The 18,100-nt window shown below is 39.0% G+C and overlaps 1 pseudogene; it reads right to left on the reverse strand.

The window, feature by feature from the left end:
• The window catches only part of LOC149221645 (uncharacterized), a 36,214-nt pseudogene extending 35,617 nt beyond the window's left edge, over positions 1 to 597 (reverse strand).
• Positions 598 to 18,100: the final 17,503 nt, after the last annotated feature.

Here is an 18,100-nt window from a genome sequence, read left to right on the forward strand (position 1 = left end):
TTCAAGCTTGCGATTAAAAAATAATTGGGGTAATTGCCAGAAATGGTGGGGGAAATTTGGAAATCTATCGAGTCATGTCGGCAGCTTACTCTTGAACATGACACTCTTTGCTTCGTGTCAGGTTGGGACATCCTCCTTTGTATCATTGACCTTCCTGGGTTTGGGCTATTCATTTTTTCCTTCCATTTGATCTCTGCCACATCACTATGACCACCAATCCCATGGATCCAAAGGTTGCCAAACTTCCAGTTGTGTCATTGGTATGTTCAAAGTTGTCCTTCTGCAGTTACACTTACCTCTATTTCTCTGTATCAACCAAAATCATTTTGCATCCTCTCGTCTTGCATCGATGATGTGGGATTCATTATGGCCCTCCTTCGACATGGTCTCTTTTCGTTGACATCAAATGATTATCCGGGAAGTTGATCAAGAGACTCCCTTCCAGTACCTTAGAGCTTCCATGCCTTAATGGCAAGTTCTTCGTACTCAATGACAAGTTCACATCATTGGATTTCGATCAAGTGATTTCATAGGTGTTCGACTTCAGTTCCTGTATTCACATTCAGTGGACTGTGTTGATAGTACCTTGAGGGCCATTGTCATTATTGGTGGTTTCTCTCATGCTTGTTAACAATTTACATCATTGACTGGTAATCAAGTGACTTTCTAGCATGTTTGACGTCAACACATCTATTCGCATGCTAGAATCCATACTTTGATCGGGTCGTGTTGGAGCACAAGACCCTGGACTCAGATCACACAAGTCTAGGTTGGGAAGAGATGTGACATGGTTTATGATGATATGCATGTATCTTTTAGATGGATGGCTGCGACCAGACCATGAGTTATCATATGTGATCCTTCTCATTATTAAATGGCTGCAACCATACCTTAGTTTCATTATGATCCTCTTTGACGGATGGTTGTGCCCATACCTAGATCCATTTACATGATCATTCTCTGGATGGCTGAATCCACACCGTGATTCATGTATCATTTGATAGATATCTCATTTTATGTATATGTATATGTACTTGCTTGCAGGTTTTCCAACGACAGACTGGTTCCCCGCACTGATTCATAAAGCATTTCATCCGTCACTCTGGCTCGAACTTCACACTTTAGGGGGCATCTATTACACATCATTTTGTCACTATCCATGTACTCCCCGTTCCTTGATCTTGGAGGACCTCTACAGTGAACCCCGCATGCTTTTCCTTCATGGAGAAACTCCCATTATGTCCCTCTCCATGAACAAATCTTTTCCCTTTTGCACCATTTCCCCTGAAACTTCTGTTTGCCTAGTTTACATGGCTGATGCTAATGACCGTTATCTCCCCCACACCGATGTGCAGAGATTAGCACTATTCCCTACATCGATCGTTGTGACTGAGCTGTGTTCCAGTCGCGTCGATCTTGTTATGGAAAGTTTTTTAAATTAGAGCCAAAGCTTCCAGCTCTAGAAGCTTCGTAATGGAAGTCCAGTAAATGGTTTGGCCGGATGGGGTCGAGGATGATAGCTTGGGCTCCTTTCCCCTATAATGATGGAACTACCTGAAGGGATAAGTCTTTCTCCCATGAGAAGAGGATCCATCTCCCATCCATATTTCCTATATAAACCTTCCTTCTTCCCAAGCACAAGCTAGTTAGAGTGTTGGCTGAGTGTGAGTATACTATTTTGATTAGACAAGCAAGCTATTACTAGTTGTAGCCATCTAGTTGTGTGAGGGAGAAGTGTGCTTGGTTTGGAGTGAAACCTAAAGGGAAGAGCCTTTAAAATATTGTTGTTTGAAGCCATCATGGAGTGATAGCAAAAGTGTGTGGGAACCTGGTCTTGTCAGAGGAAGACTGCAACGTCAAGATGAATGGTTGTAATCTCTCTTACATGAAACTATCGATTGATTTCCTACATGTTTTGTAATATTACATATTCGTGTCTTAAAGCTTCTTGAATAATTAAGTAGGTTGAATTGCAATTTGTCTATTATTTTTTTTGTATGTTGTTGTTGTTTACTTGTTCCAAGAGCTTGAGGAAGGAAACAAGAGATTACTATAGCGAGCAAGTGAGGACATCATCAAGTAGGATAAGCGACCAAGAGGTAGGCCCTCTTGATTGATTCTAACCTAAGGAAATCTTCCATAGAATGTATCTGTTGTGGCTAGACCCATTATCGGGCTAGAGGAATTCATTCGTGTCTGCACTTATAATTTTACTTCACCACAGGCTAGGATGTAAGGATTTTTTCAAGGAAAAAGGGGTTTTCGATGGAATGAGGGGATTAGTGAGGGAAGGTTGAAGGAGGTATATGGAGTATGAATGAGGATGTTGAAACAAGATAAAATCTCCTTGAACATTTTTTCCCTAATTACTATTCCCATGATGATGATCCAGGTGATGTCATGACACTTTTTGACCATTGATGATGTGACCAAGACACTATTTATTGACAAGGAGTGATGACAAGACCATGATGGAGTTAATTGACCTTAAGAATGGAGAGAGTAGTAATGATATGGTAGAAGGTATGAGTAATAGCTCTCTCAATTTTGATTTCTATGAAAATTGTGTATATGGGAAGTAGAATCGGGTGAGTTTCCCCTCTAGTGGTAAGAGGGCGAAACAAATATTAGAGATTGTGCACAGTGATGTGTTTGGACCTGTGAAGGTTCCATCACTGGGTAATTCTGTGTACAATGTATCATTTATAAATGACTTCTCAAGGAATACATGGATATATTTCCTTAAGAAGAAATCTGAAGTCTTTGATAGGTTTAAAGAATTTAAGGCTCTAGTGGAAAACCAAATAGAGAGGAAGATAAAGGTGTTGAGGACAGATAATGGTGGAGAGTCTTGCAATAAGGAATTTGAAGAATTCTATAAGAAGTGTGGTATAGCATGGCAGAATACTACTCCATATACACCTTAGCAAAATGGAGTTGTAGAAAGAATGAATAAGACGTTGATGGAAAAGGCAAGAAGCATGCTCAGTGGTGCTGGGTTAGGACAAGAATTCTGGGTAGAGGTGGTGGAGACAGCATGTTCCCTAGTCAATAGATCACCTTCATCAATGTTTGAGGATAAGACTCCAAAAGAGGTATGGACTGGTAAGAAATTCTCTCTTTCACATCTGAAGGTATTTGGATATGATGCATATGTACATGTTCCAAAGGACAAATGAACCAAGTTAGATAGTAAATCTAAAAAGTGAATCTTTATTAGGTATAAGGATGGTTTAAAGGGTTATAAGCTTTGGAATCCAGTAACAAGGAAGGTTGTGTACAACCAAGATGTGGTGTTCAGAGAGGTAAAAGATGTTATTAAACATGAAGTCCAACCAAAGGAACCTGAGAAGATAGAGTTTGAGCTTAAGGAGGAAGAATCAAACTCTACAACTGAGGAGGAATCAGAAGATGAAGAGCCACAAACTCCGGGTGCGAGAAGATCAGTTCGAGAAAGAAGGCAGCCAAAAAGGTATATTCCATCTGCTTTTTGTTCAAATTTTGCTTTATATATTACTGATGATGATCCTAGAACTGTGAAGGAAGTAGTAGATTTAGAGGATGGAAAACTCTAGAAAGAATCCATGGTTGATGAAATGACATCTTTGCACAAAAATGAGGCTTGGGATCTGGTGGAGTTGCCGGTTGGAAGGAAACCCATTGGCAACAAATGGGTGTTTAAGAGGAAGACAAATGAAAAAGGAAAGTTGGAGAAATACAAAGCTCGGTTGGTAGAAAAAGGTTATTCCCAGGTGTCGGGAATTTATTTTGGTGATATTTTTTCTCCTGTTTCCAAGGTAACTTATATTAGATTACTTTTATTTGTTACTGCTACTTTTGATTTTGAGGTAGAACAAATTGATGTGAAGACAACATTTCTTCATGGGGATCTGGAAGAGGAAATCTACATGAAGCAACCTGAAGGCTTTGCGGTGAAGGGTAAGAAATCACTGGTATGCAGGTTAAAGAAGTCTTTGTATGGGTTAAAACAGTCACCAAGGATGTGGTATCAGAAATTTGATACATTTATATGGGGACTTGGCTTCACCAGAAGCAAAGCAGATCACTGTGTGTATTTTATATTAGTTGGTGACCGTGTTATTTATCTGGTCTTGTATGTGGATGATATGTTGCTGGTTGGAAATGTGTTGGGTAGTGAAGGCCCCGCGTAATGATTTTGGGGTTCAAAGCTCGCAATTTTGGGTAAAGGTATGGTAAAGACTCCGCGAGATGTGTAGAGTGCAAAGTGTAATGAGTCAAGTCAAAGGGTTGTCCACCCAAAAATAATGTAAAATGAGTCGGCCTGCCCATGGTCCGTGTAGAATGGAAATGTATAAATAGAGCAATGCTCTATGGTTAGAAGTCAATTTTGGTATATATTTTTGGATCTGGAAAGTAATGGGTTTCTGAAGCAAGAAGTCCCGGAGCGTCGGTAAGTCTGAGTCAAGGGTGTTGGTAGATAGAGAGAGGCTTTGCAGCTGTGTGGGCAAAGGCCTAGTAGAGTTTGCAGTTGTGCGCGCGGACCCCTACATCTGAGTGCACAAGGCGGATCTAGTTGTACTAAAAAGGAGATCAATAAAGATAAGAACTTCTAAATCACTATGTGTTTTCTTGTGGATCGGTTTATTTATTATGCCATGAATTTATGCATTATTTGTTATAATTATGCGCATTGGGTTTTATTGTTAAATGTTTTCTTAAAGAACGTAAGAAACAGAGTAGATTTATAATAAACTCGTTAATAATAAAGCACATAAGAGCGGATCTATGAGAGTCTGATAACACTACAAAGTGGCACGAGGCCACAAAATGGTTTGCGACCCCTCTAGACCACATCAAGGCATCCCAAGGGTGTGGAAACATGGTTCTAGCACCCTCTCCTACTACCTTGGGTGAGACCTCAGTCTATGCTCCACGGGCTATTGTTGAAAGGGCTAGTAGCTATGGGATTTTTTTGGCTAATAACTCTTCCGAACCTGGGTCAAGGCCCAATAAGCCAACAAATGGTTCCATTGCCGGGTTTGGGATCTGCCTAAGGGATGTCTTATGTCGGGATGTTGGAACCCTACGAAGAAATAACTTGAATATTGGTTGGATCAAAAGCTTCAGGAGTTCGTGGTTCAATAAAACAAAAATCCATGGATATCAGAAGAAAGGTGGTTGGATCGTTACATATACACAAAGATCCACGAGATATTCTTTACGTCATTCTCAATAGAGTTGTATGAGTGGATTGAGAGGCTAGCTGACAACGTGGGAAGGTGCAGAATAGATCAACCCATTTGTGGACTCCAAAATTGGTGTGCGGGCTAGAAGCATCTGAAGATAAAATCACATGCGTAGTAGATCACTGGTTGGATTGGATCATAGGAGGGTTTATCATTGAGTTCGTGATAGACACAACTATGAGTTATAATGAAGCAGAAAGGCATTTTCTCCAAGGATTGTGGGCTAAGTATATAAAATCAATGAATAATTGGATTAAAATGTCGTTATGTGAAAAACAGATTATGCACATTCATTAATGTCCAGCGTAATGCGGAGCAGAAGAGGTTATCGAGGAACTAAAGGATTAGAGAACAATCCTCTGATTTCTATTTCACAAGAAAGTGAGGAGGAGCTCGTAGGGTTCTGTCCGAGAAGTGCATTCCAGTTGATTAAGCAGCGCGTTCCACTAATACCACCACCGTCCACACCATCGCCTACTTCGCCTAAATCAAATCCATCTTCACTGACCCCACCTCTGCCACCACCGAAGGTTGAGATGACAAGGGCAGTCAAGTTGTCGATATTTAGAGGCGTAGGAAATGAGGAACCAGGTCAGTTCTAGTTTGTGGTAAAGGCTGTATGGGAAGTTCAAAGCATAACGGATGACAACATCAAAAAGGCTACTCTGGTTAGTGCGCTGTAGGATTGCGCGCTGACATGGTATATAAATTACTCGAGCGATCATCTGAATGTAGGAATAACCGCGATCCAGGATGCATTGAATAGAGAATTTAGTTGGCCAAAATCGGAGACACAGTCGGTCATTGGGTTCAAGGAGATCGCGATGTTAACTAGTGAAACCCCATGGGATCTGCATCAAAGATTGAAAAGCACAATCCGTGAAGTTAACATGATGCTGACATATGCACATCACTGCATGTGGTTCGTGGCATCTTTGACAACACATTTGAGGATGACGCTATCACAACAAAAGATCTCAACCCAAGCCGAAGCATTAGAAACAACAATGAGGTTGCACAAAACTCCAATACAGGATCCGGGGTTGGGAGTTCAGCAAATCCACATGCAACTACAAAACCTGTGCTTAGAAATGAAAAGCTTGAAGCAAGAAAGGGCACCCTGACCAGAGCTGTGTACAAAGGTAGGATGCATTAAATGCAAAATTCAAGGACACGACAAGGACCACTGCCCCATCTTCGCGAACTATCTGGCGAGAGGGGGCCCGATGCCATTAAAGTTGGAGGTACAAGCAGGGCCAAGTGCGGCACCCACGCTCTGGTGCACAATTTGTCAAGTAGGTGGAAAGCACACAACAAACAACTACCACCTGTTGCAGAAGTATACCCAGACCCCGTAGCAGTTGTATTGCAACTTTTGTAGATTAGTGGGTCATGACAAGTGAACATGTCGAAGTTACGATTTAATGATGGAAAGGACCCCAGCCTATCGAGTGCAGACTGAAGTGCGAGGTTTCGACCCAACCATTGGGCCACGTGGGGGATTCAAAGGATGCAGATGAGGCAAAGGAATGGGGCCTGAGCGAGGGCATGGACAACTGATCTGTTATAACTACGGAGGGCCAGGGCACTACGCTCGCGACTATACTAATCCAACGAGGATTTCTTGTCCGTATTGGGAGTAGTTTGACCATGAAATGGTATATTATCTGACGCTTATTTCCCAGATGCGTGAGAAAGGGGTATTGCAGCCCACTCCAACTCAAAATTTCCAAATGATGAGGTCGGAACCATGCGAGGAGGACCCCAGTGTAAACATGGTATTGAAGAGAGGTGCAACCACCGAAGGAGATGTGAGGAAACAACCTGGAGAAGATGGGAAGGGTCATGAGGCTCCTACAAAGGGACCTGACTTGGAGAAAAAATAGTTGAAAGGGACACCTAAAGAAGCTCAGAAGAGATTCACGGAAGTCTCTACTCCAGGTAATAGGGATCCAATTGAGCCGGGAATGGATCCCGCTATGCTTACCACCTTTTTAGAGACATGTATGAAGTTGCTATGGGACAATAAAGCAGTTAAAGGACTACAAGAGCTGATCACTAGCTGCGCGGGATCAGGGGAGCCATGCATAGTTCGAAAATTGGGGAAACATGCTCTGCGCACCAGGTGGGAGATGCGAATGATGACATAAATTGGTGAATACGAGATGGATCAGGTCATTCTGGATCTAGGTTCAGACGCGAATGAGTTGCCTAAACAAACTTGGGAACACATGGGTAGGCCCACACTACAGTGGTCTCCTATTCAACTATGGATGGTCAACCAACAAAAGATCTTACCAATGGGATGACTGCAAGGGGTGATAGTGGACATTGAAGGAGTAAGTACGCAGACTAACTTTGAGGCAATAGAAATTTTTGTTGACAGTAATCCATACCCTACATTGCTAAGAATAGATTGGGCCATGGACATGAATGCAGTTATCAACATAAAAAGACGGAAAATGACATTCAAGAAAAAGTCACTCCGTGTCATAGTTCCACTGGACCCAGCTAAAGGAGCATGCTACACCGAGCCAGTGAGCAATGAGGAAAATGACGATGAACTAGACTGCATCTACCAGATAACGGTGCAAGAGCAGGATCGGGTGAATCCCTCAGGGGAAGGAAGACTCTCATGGGAGCGTGATAGTTCCTGCACATCGGATTCAGATGAGGAGACTGAACGATGGCAGAACTCATTGCATGAAGTCACAACACTCAACTGTAATATGATGATTAGATCATTGTGACACGTGACCACTAGAGTAAGACAACGGCCAGTGGATAACGACGCAATAAATGAGGAGCAGTTCGTCAACCTTGGCACATTAGTCATAGAGCAGAAACGGCCTAGTGTGATGGAAGAAGCACTGTGCACACCGATATGGCGTGTACATAGGAAGATGAGATGGAGTGAGCAGGGAGGTAGGTGGCAATTATGTGTTGGAATACCAACCCGGCAAACATGGCGGCCACAATATAGCAGACTGAGTACCTGTCGACAACGGAGGCCACAACGGTATGCGGTCCAACAACATCTATGTGTAACAAGGGTTCGATGGGCTAAGAAAACCATAAACCAAGGAGGGTGTGCACAGAGAACTCTACCCATGAATAAACACACTGACATCAGGGGACCGAGGAGAATTTCCCTAGCTGTGGCCCCTGTAGGTCGACTTGAACAAGAAAACTTGGACGAAGGGATTCGACAGTTATGGGAAGCCATTCGGTGTGGCAACATGAGACTTCGCGAGCTAGAGGAAGTGGGGGCTAGGCTAAGGAGGAGAAGTGCGAGGCTGGATGAAGAAATTGACAAAATAAAATCAGAAGTTACACAAATGGGCCACGCGAACGAGCCACTGAGGGGACTGGACCTAGCCGGCCCTCCTACGCTACTACCACAAGCCGTGACCCTGCTATCATGGTTGCGATTGCACCCTAGGGCACAAGGGAGCACAGATCGTAATATGCTACCAGACTCAAAGGAACGCGAAGGGTACCCTCAGCCCAGGCTAGCAAGGAAGAGGAAGGCTCACATGAAGGATGCGACCAACTGACTATCTGTAGGAGGCCTAATCTCAATGCTCCATGTAGTTGAAAGAGGGTGTGAGACTGTAAAACAGGCTACAAGAAAGTTGCGTGATTCAGCCGTGGCGCGCAAGGTTAGTCAAACGCATAGAACGCATCAATGTACCAGGGGTTGCGTTGCCGCGGGGGAGGGATGGAAGGTGACTATTGCAGTTACTGTTCATGATAAGATTTCCCATTTAAGACACCAAGGAGTGGGCGGTGGGAAATTAAGGCATCTTGGTAACCACCAAGATTGCATTAATTAGCCATGAATAGGGTGAAAGGCCGATTGTGAATTTGAAATCATATATAACAAGCAAGTAAAGGGGCACACAACAAAGCTTAATCATTCGAAGAATTGGATGCCCTAGGTTCAAGCCGAGAGGAGAAAGATGAATGAAAAACAGCTGGAAGAAAGCCCGTGGTTTCAAGAAATGCCAAAGGAATTGTGAGAGTCATTCCTCAGGTTGATAACCCCCACCAAGGAGGTTCCACAGAATCCTACGCCACAGGCAGCTGAAATCCTTAAATCACCCAGGACGCCACGGACCGAGAAGGACCCCCAGATACCAGGACCAGTAAGGACATCGCCATGAAATCTGTGATTTAGCATGTTCACAATGGAAGAAAAAGGAAAAGCTATTACAATTGAAAGTGATGAAGAGGAAGAGGGATCTTCGACCTATGTTGAAGAAATAGAACCAGCCCAAGAAGGTGAAGCAAATATCCAGCCAGTACGACGACCCAAGTATGTTCCTCCAAGCAAAGGGAAGGCTAAGGTCCCTACAAATCTGGATGATGTTGATAACATACTCATCACCCTGTCCCTTCGTAAAGAGGTGCCGCGCGAAGGAACAGTGACTGGCCGCATCTCGACTATGAAGTTTGAAGACTGGGACCTTACAGATACCGATAAGTTACCCCATTTGGTGATCAGCGAACTAATGAAGCAAAGTGTGGAGGGAAATGTTACGACACTCCATCCGAGGAAGTGGCTGTGAAAGGTGGAGGAAGCTGGGTTACTCTATCTCCTGTCCATCCCACATTTTCATCGGCCCCCCATCACAACATTGGTCATCCGACAATTGCTCTGTTTGGTAGACGATGGATACTTATGGATAAATAACCCCATTCCGATCACGACCGAACTTATTCATAGGATCACGCAGCTTCTCTCGAAATTATGAAATTTCCTCAAAATCTCAAGAGGGACAATGGAAATGAGATTAGTGCAAACTAGCTTCCCCTGATTAGACAGATAAATCCCTCCGGATCTTCTGAGGTGTAGTATCACTGGTTTCTTCCTCCCTGTTCCTTAATTAATAGCCGTCTTAGTGATATAATTATTTTAGGAATTAATAATTATTTATTTGACATAATAACCATTTATCTTAAAATAAATAAATAAATGATTATTATTATTATTATTAACCAATATAAAAAATAAAAAATTATTCTAGTGACTATAGATTATAGTAACAATAGTTTTTGAAATTAGTATTTTCGAAAAATTATTAAATTATTAAAACAAAAAATTATAGATTAATTAAATAATTTACTTCTTTATTAATTAGGTACTTAGGGTTTAATTATCTATAAATAAAATAAAATAAAATAATTCTATAAATCATAAAAATAAAAATAAAATAGGAATAAAATAATTTAATCTTGCATTATTAAAGTCTTTCAATTAATTTATCTATAAATAGTTTATTTCTTTGCTAGTTAGGTACTTAGGGTTAAATAAAAACTATTTATTATTAAAACTTAATAATAAATAGTTATTAAAATTATTTTATGATAACTAATATAACAAAATATAAAATTTATTATAGTAACAATAGTATTAAAAATTAACATTTTCGAAAAAAATTTAAATTATTAAAACAAAAATTATAAATTAATTAAATAATTTACTTCTTTATTAATTAGGTACTTAGGGTTTAATTATCTATAAATAAAATAAGATTAATCTATAAATCATAATAATAAAATAGGAATAAAATAATTTAATCTTTCATCACATTAGTATTTAATGGATTAATTGATTTGTTTTAGTAATAAATAAAAATAAAATTTGATTTTAAATTAAATTTAAAATTAACTAATTATATTAAAAAGAAAAATTAAAATTAAAATTATATACTAATTAAAATTAAAAACTAATTATAATAAAAATTAAAAAATTAGTTAGAAACTAATCATACAAAATAAACTTATTACATTATATAAAATAAACTCATTACCATTATTTTATTATCTCATTAGATTTAATTAGTTTTATTATTATACACTAATTCATGTTAGGTTAATTAAAATCAATTATATTAAAATTAAAATTAAATTAAATTAGAATAATTAAAACTAAAATAATTAAAATTGAATAATTTTTATATGTAGGTTACTCTTTGAATTAGCCGGCTTCTACTTAAATTTATCATTCTTTAAGTTTTTATATATATTTTGGTCGAAAGATTCTTCTCTCAATCTATCATTCATCATCTATCATTCATTTTCGATCCTAATGATGGACCCCCTTTGGGGTTCGAAACGTCGACATAATGAACATAGTATTGTAGATAATCCGGATCATACTACTCCAAAAAACTACCACAAAATCTTAAAGTCTAACATAACTTCCCTGTACGAAGGGGACACATGGAATGAGATCTTTCTTCTCTAAATCTCAAGGATAAAGATTGAAAGAACTACCAACCTACAATTTCTGAAACAGTGTAGAAACAATAAGATCATTCCTCCATTTTCTTAGGTAAAACATAGAATTTTTAATCGATATAAAAATAATTCATTTTTAAAATTAAGTCTCGCTCTCATTCATGGTGAAATCAAAAAAACCAGGGCTGCATTAGATAGGCTCAGTTGCTCTGTCCTTTACACTCATTTAAAGTTAACTAGGACAATCAGCTTCAATCTGTGGAGAATAATTGATGCGAAGGTTGCCTTGAAGGCACAGAAAGAAGGTAGAGTTGGCCGTGAAAGACATTCCAGAAATCTCTCCAAATTAGGAAAAGGTTCAACGATTTTAGCTTTAGCAGTTGAGGCTTTCGGTGATCCTAGTAGCTTCGGAAATAGAAAACAACAAGTAGCAAAGAATGAAGGCACATGTTGTCAACTAAGAGCTGAGGTTGATAACGTATTGATAATCAATTCAGCTATGGGGGACGAAGCATTTCCAGCATCAAATATAGGTGGCGCAGTAGAAATTCCATCTAATGTCGAGATCGAGAGCGTGGTGGACATTGTGAGCACAATCGATGCCGAAGGAAGAAACCCATTTACTAATGTCTCCTATGTTGATTCCTATACATGACAACATTGTTGATAGAAAACGACCTGTAGAAAAGGATGAAGGTTCAGATGGTCAACTGAGAGCTAAGGTTGATAACATAGTGATAAATAATTCAGTTGTGGGGATCGAAATACTTCCAGCATCAAGGATAGGTGATGCAGTAGCAGTTCCAATTAGTATCGAGAGAATTTTTGATGTTGTGAGCACAATGGAAGCTGAAGGAAGAAACACATCAGTCTCCTGCGTTGATTCCAACACTCTCGATGCTGAAAATTACGGTGGTAAAGAAAGTGTTGATAGCATAGACAGTGAACGAGCTAAGATCAGTGTTGAAATTATAGATGACAGTGTTGTTTCCATAACAAACATTGAAGGGGTGGATATTATAATGCACTTTGACAATAAGAGCACTAAAAATCAGATAACAGAAATGGATAAGGACAACAATGACGTAGAAGGTGAGAAATGCATTCCTGAAATTAATATAGGATGTCGAATTAATTCGATAGGTTAGCACAAAGGTTCTACCATTAATAATAACAATATAAATCCAAATAACATTCATATGAGCGGCGCTGATAGGTCCTGCATAGATACTCAATTTAGGGAAAAACCTAAAGAATACATGGGAAATAAAGATTGCAGTGATAATTGTGGTAATGATAGATCTATTCTCAGTAATCCCAATGTCCCTAATATAAGTGGTTCAAAACTATTACCTAATAAGAGAGTCATTAATCTCTCATCCTTACTGCTCACTCCTGAAGAAATTAATACGCTCAGCAAAGGCTTGGGGTTCGAAGTCTCTCCCAAGAACATTCCATTTGAAAGCATCATCTACAGCATTAAGAATGAGAATTAAGGCCTTTCATTGGATGACAAAGAGTTATTAAGACAGGAATGTTCCCTTGTTATGATGAAATCTAAGTGGCCAAACAGTAATTTAAATAAAGAGGGGCAGGATGCTCTTAGATCACTTCGTAATAATGATAAAATAGTTGTGCTTAAGGGTGATAAAGGAGGGGCAATTGTTGTTTTAGATAAGGGGGATCACATTCATAAAATGAATGAGCATTTAAATTGCGGTAGTTATAGAAGAATTAACTCCAACCACATTCCTAAGGTTATAAAACAGGTCAAGAAGGCTATCATGGGAATGAACCTTGAAGATAAAATTAAAAAGAGGCTAATTCCATCCCGTGATGTTATATCTCAAATTTATGGATTAACAAAAATTCATAAAGAAGGGGCCCCTCTTAGACCAATAGTCAACACCATTGGTTCCCCTACCTAAGAATTAGCTAAATATGTGGCTAAGATCATGAAGCCTCTAGTTGGTAACACTGATTCTTTTATAAAAGAATCTAATGATTTTGTGAAACTTATTAAGACTGAGAGGGTGGATAACGATGATATTCTAGTAAGTTTTGACATGGTTTCTTTGTTTAAAAAGATTCCTCTAGATGAATTTGTTCATGTTATAAAAGAAGTCACCAATCCTGAAATAGCAAAACTTGCAAAAATTTGTTTACGTTCCAATTTTTTCAGTTTTCAGGACCATTATTATGAACAAATATCGGGAGTCGCCATGGGATCCCCGCTCTCACCTGTTGTTGCCAACTTATACATGAAGTACTTTTAAACGAAAGCCCTTGACTCATACCCTTTGAAACCGACTTGGTGGAAAAGATTTGTTGATGACACCAACTTAAAATGGACTCATGGAAAGTCTGAGCTAGAGAGGTATTTCAATCATCTTAACTCTATATCATCCAAAATCAAGTTTACCATGGAGCTTAAAGAAAATGGTAAAATTCATTTTCTAGATGTCCTGATGAGTAGAAAGGAGGATGGTACTTTGGGACACTAGGTCTATAGGAAGAAAAAACATACGGAAAGCTATCTACATGCTGACTCATACAATCATCCATCGCAAAAATTTGGCATCTTAAAAACTCTGGTTGTTAGGGCTCTCAGAATTTCTGACTTTGATCACCTAAATGAAGAAATTAAACACTTAACCTCTGTTTTCAAAGACATAAGATACAAGGAGTTTAATATTAAAAAATCTATTAAAAGAGCTCAAGATAAGGTCCTCTCTAGGGGTCCCTGGGAAAACAGGAAAGAAAATTGTGGGAAAGTGTACCTCCTATTCATTCAGGGGGTTACAGATAAAATCACAAAAATTTTAAGAAAGTAGGACATAAACACTCAAGTTACAACATGTGGAACAATTAGGCAGATGATGAGGTCAGTTAAGGATAACATAGATCATCAACAACTCAAGGGTGTGTATAAGATTGATTGCTCATGTGGAAAGAGTTATATTGGGGAAACATGACGATCTTTGAATAACAAGACTTAAAGAGCACATTGTTGATATTAAGAATGAGAGATCCCATACATTAGCCCTTGTAGAACACTCATCCAAAACCAAATATCATGTGTGTTTAGAGGACGCGAGAATTATTGTAGGAGAGGATCATTATCAAAAGAGGAAAATCAGAGAGGCTATCAAAATTATGAAATTTCCTCAGAATCTCAACAAGGACAATGGAAATGAGATTAGTGGAAATTATCTTCTCCTAATTAAATAGATAAATCCCTCGAGACCTTTCGAGGTGTAGTATCACCAGTTTCTTCCTCCCCGTTCCTTAATTAATAGTTGTCTTAGTGATATAATTTTTTTTAGGAATTAATAATTATTTATTTGACATAATAACCACTTATCTTAAAATAAAAAAATAAATGATTATTATTAATAATAACCAATATAACAAAATAAAAATTTATTCTAGTGACTATAGATTATAGTAACAATAGTTTTTAAAATTAGCATTTTAAAAAAATTATTAAAACAAAAAATTATAGATTAATTAAGTAATTTACTTCTTTATTAATTAGGTACTTAGGGTTCAATTATCTATAAATTAAATTAAATAAAATAATCTATAAATCATAAAAATAAAAATAAAATAGGAATAATTTAATTTAATCTTGCATTACTAAATTCTATAAATTAATTTATCTATAAATAATTTATTTCTTTTCTGTATTCAAGCTTCTGTGATCCATAATGAATTAAATAAAGTCGTTGGCTAGAAATCACATGAGAGAATTTTTTGGCCGACGCGTTTCGAACCAACAAGTGTGGTTCATCATCAGGACGAGATGAAGAGGCAGACCATGGCAAAGGCTTAAATAAAAACTATTTATTATTAGAACTTAATAATAAATAGTTATTAAGATCAACTTTATTTTTCCACGACCACCAATTCTAGCCTTCCTATCATCCCCTAAGAAGACATCACCACCATCGTATTTATCATACACTCAGAACCACTCTCTATGGGGAGTGAAGTGAAAGGATACACCTGAGTCAATCAACCATGCCTCATGATCTACATGTGTACTTGAAGAAGCCAAGTAAACATCCCCACCTTCATCTGAGGTGGTTTTCACCTATGCAGAAGAAGCATCATCAGATCCCTTTAATTTGTGAGGAGATTTAGAGTTACAGTCCCTTTTGTGGTGCCCTTCCTTCCCACATTTCTAGCACACCACCTTTATAGGTTTTCCTGGAGATTTAGATCTCCCACTCAATGACTTATTTTTGTTTCTGTTCTGGGACCTTCCTCATACAGACAAAGCATCACCATTCTGGCTCTCCATATTTTTCCATCTCATCTCCTCCGTCAGCAAGGATGAGACTATTTCATCAAACTAAAAGGCAGTTGCATTGCTACCTATTGCAATAAATAGACTATCCCACGAATTTGGTAGAGAACAAAAAAAACTAATGCACTTATCTTCATCTGAAATTTTGATATCAACAGACAATAACTAACTTACCACAGTATTAAACGCATTCAAATGCTCTGTCACTGAGTCTCCATCTTTCATCCTCAGGTTATACATCTTTTTTTGTAGGAACAATTTATTCACCAGAGACTTAGATTGGTACAAATTCCCTAACCTGTCCCACAAAGCCTTTGTCGTAGCTTCCCCTGATACATTCAACAATGCTGAATTTGAGACACACTGTGCTCTTAGCCTTCCGATCCAACTTCTTCCATTCTTCATCGGACATTCCCGTTGGTTTAGTACCCGGATCTACTGCGATCCACTGATCTTTATCCACCAACAGATCCTCCATCTTGAGTTTTCATAACTCAAAAATCTGCCCATTAAATTTCTTGATCTCTATCTTTCCACTGCTTGCCATCTTCTTTCACCACCAGAATCGATCCTGCAGATCTCCCACTGGACAGGGTCTACCACAGGCCCGAGCAAAGCCCCTCAATAACAAAGGTGTCCCCATGAAGCCAAAACATCTCTTATACCAAATGTAGGTTTTAACCCCATACAGTGATTACCTACATACGAATTCTAAAACACAGAAAATAAACAATGCGAGAGCATAACACATAAAACACATATACACAGAGATTTTCCCCTGGATCCCAAAACCGAGACTACTAGCTTGATTTTTCATTATGTTCCTTTCAATGTTACAATACATATTTATACATGTCGAAGCATCCAATACCATGGACTGAAAACCCTCGCGTCCAAAACCATGGGCGAAAAACCATCGCGTCTAAAACCATGTGAGAAAATCATGCACAAAACCATAGGTAGGTCCACCCAACTTAATATAGGGTCCAAAAAAAAAATTCTCGGGGTGCTGCCTTGGACTGTGTAGAAGGGGGCTACCCGCCCCCCTCAAACCCCCCCACTGTGCAATCAGTGCAACGAAGGGGGGCTCCGCCCCCACTCTAACCCCTCAATTCACTACATGGGCAGTCATGGAAAGAATATAACACAACCCAACAGGTACCATCTTTCTTCCTCACAAACAAGACCAGTTCACCCCAAGGTGATGCACTTGGCCTAATGTATCTCTTGTCCAACATTTCCTCTAGCCTTTTTAACTCAAGAAACTCAAGCGTGCTCATCCTGTAAGGTGATTTTGATGCTCGAGCTACCCCTGACACTAACTCAATCGAAAATTCTACCTCAACATGAGGTGGAAACTCTGTAATGTCCTAAGGGAATACATCCTAAAATTGTTGCAACACTGGAGATGTGTTCAACCCATCCATATCCTCAACCTCCTTACCCTTATCACTAGAAATGTGTACTACAGATAGCTTGCACCCTTTCCTGCGGTTACGCTTTTCTTTCATAGCTGTCACCATCCTAGCTGATGTGGCTTTCTTCTTCCCATGCAAGGCTCTTGGTTTTCCATTGTCATCAACACACTCAATAGCTTTGTCATAGAAATCGACCTTGTTTCTATGTAGATACAACCAATCCATGCCCAACAACATACTATATGATCTGAATGGCAACACATTCAAATGTGCTTCTGTAGGCATACCATTTAAATCAAATGCACAAGCTCTTACCCAATGATGAACTCACTTCTTTATACATGTATCCAACTGTACTGACCAAGGCTCTGCATGAAATTCCTTATTCAAACCACACTTATCCACCAATTTAGGACTAACATAACTATAATTAGATCTAGGGTCAATGAAAATAGAAATAACTTAGTCACAGAGCTTACCATCCATCTCAATGATAGATGCCTCGTGTTCTACTTGCCTGTTTTCCACTACTACATAGATACATGGAATACTGTGGCCAAGATCCCCAACAGTATGTGCCTCCTATGCACTGTATATATTATGCCTTCCACCCTGATGCTGCAGGAAATCTCTCCTAAGGTGTTCCTCACCACATGTCCAATGCTCCAACCGACTAGTTCCCTCACCTCTATGTTGTTGTTGCTTCTGTTGTGACCCATGTCCCTGTCTAGCTGCATTAAATCTCTTTTGTGGAGCCACATTTTCTTTCCCATATGCATGTTGAGACCTTGTCCTCTTAGGCTTCCATTTACCTCTACCTTTGTCTTTTCCCTTCATCCATGTTGAGATTCATTCTTATACTTTGATTACTCATAGCAATGCTTCATTTTCCCAAT

The sequence above is a fragment of the Pinus tabuliformis genome, chromosome Q, assembly GCF_031772625.1.
Source record: "Pinus tabuliformis cultivar Carrire ecotype Pingquan chromosome Q, CPIR1, whole genome shotgun sequence".
NCBI classification, from domain to species: Eukaryota; Viridiplantae; Streptophyta; class Pinopsida; order Pinales; family Pinaceae; genus Pinus; species Pinus tabuliformis.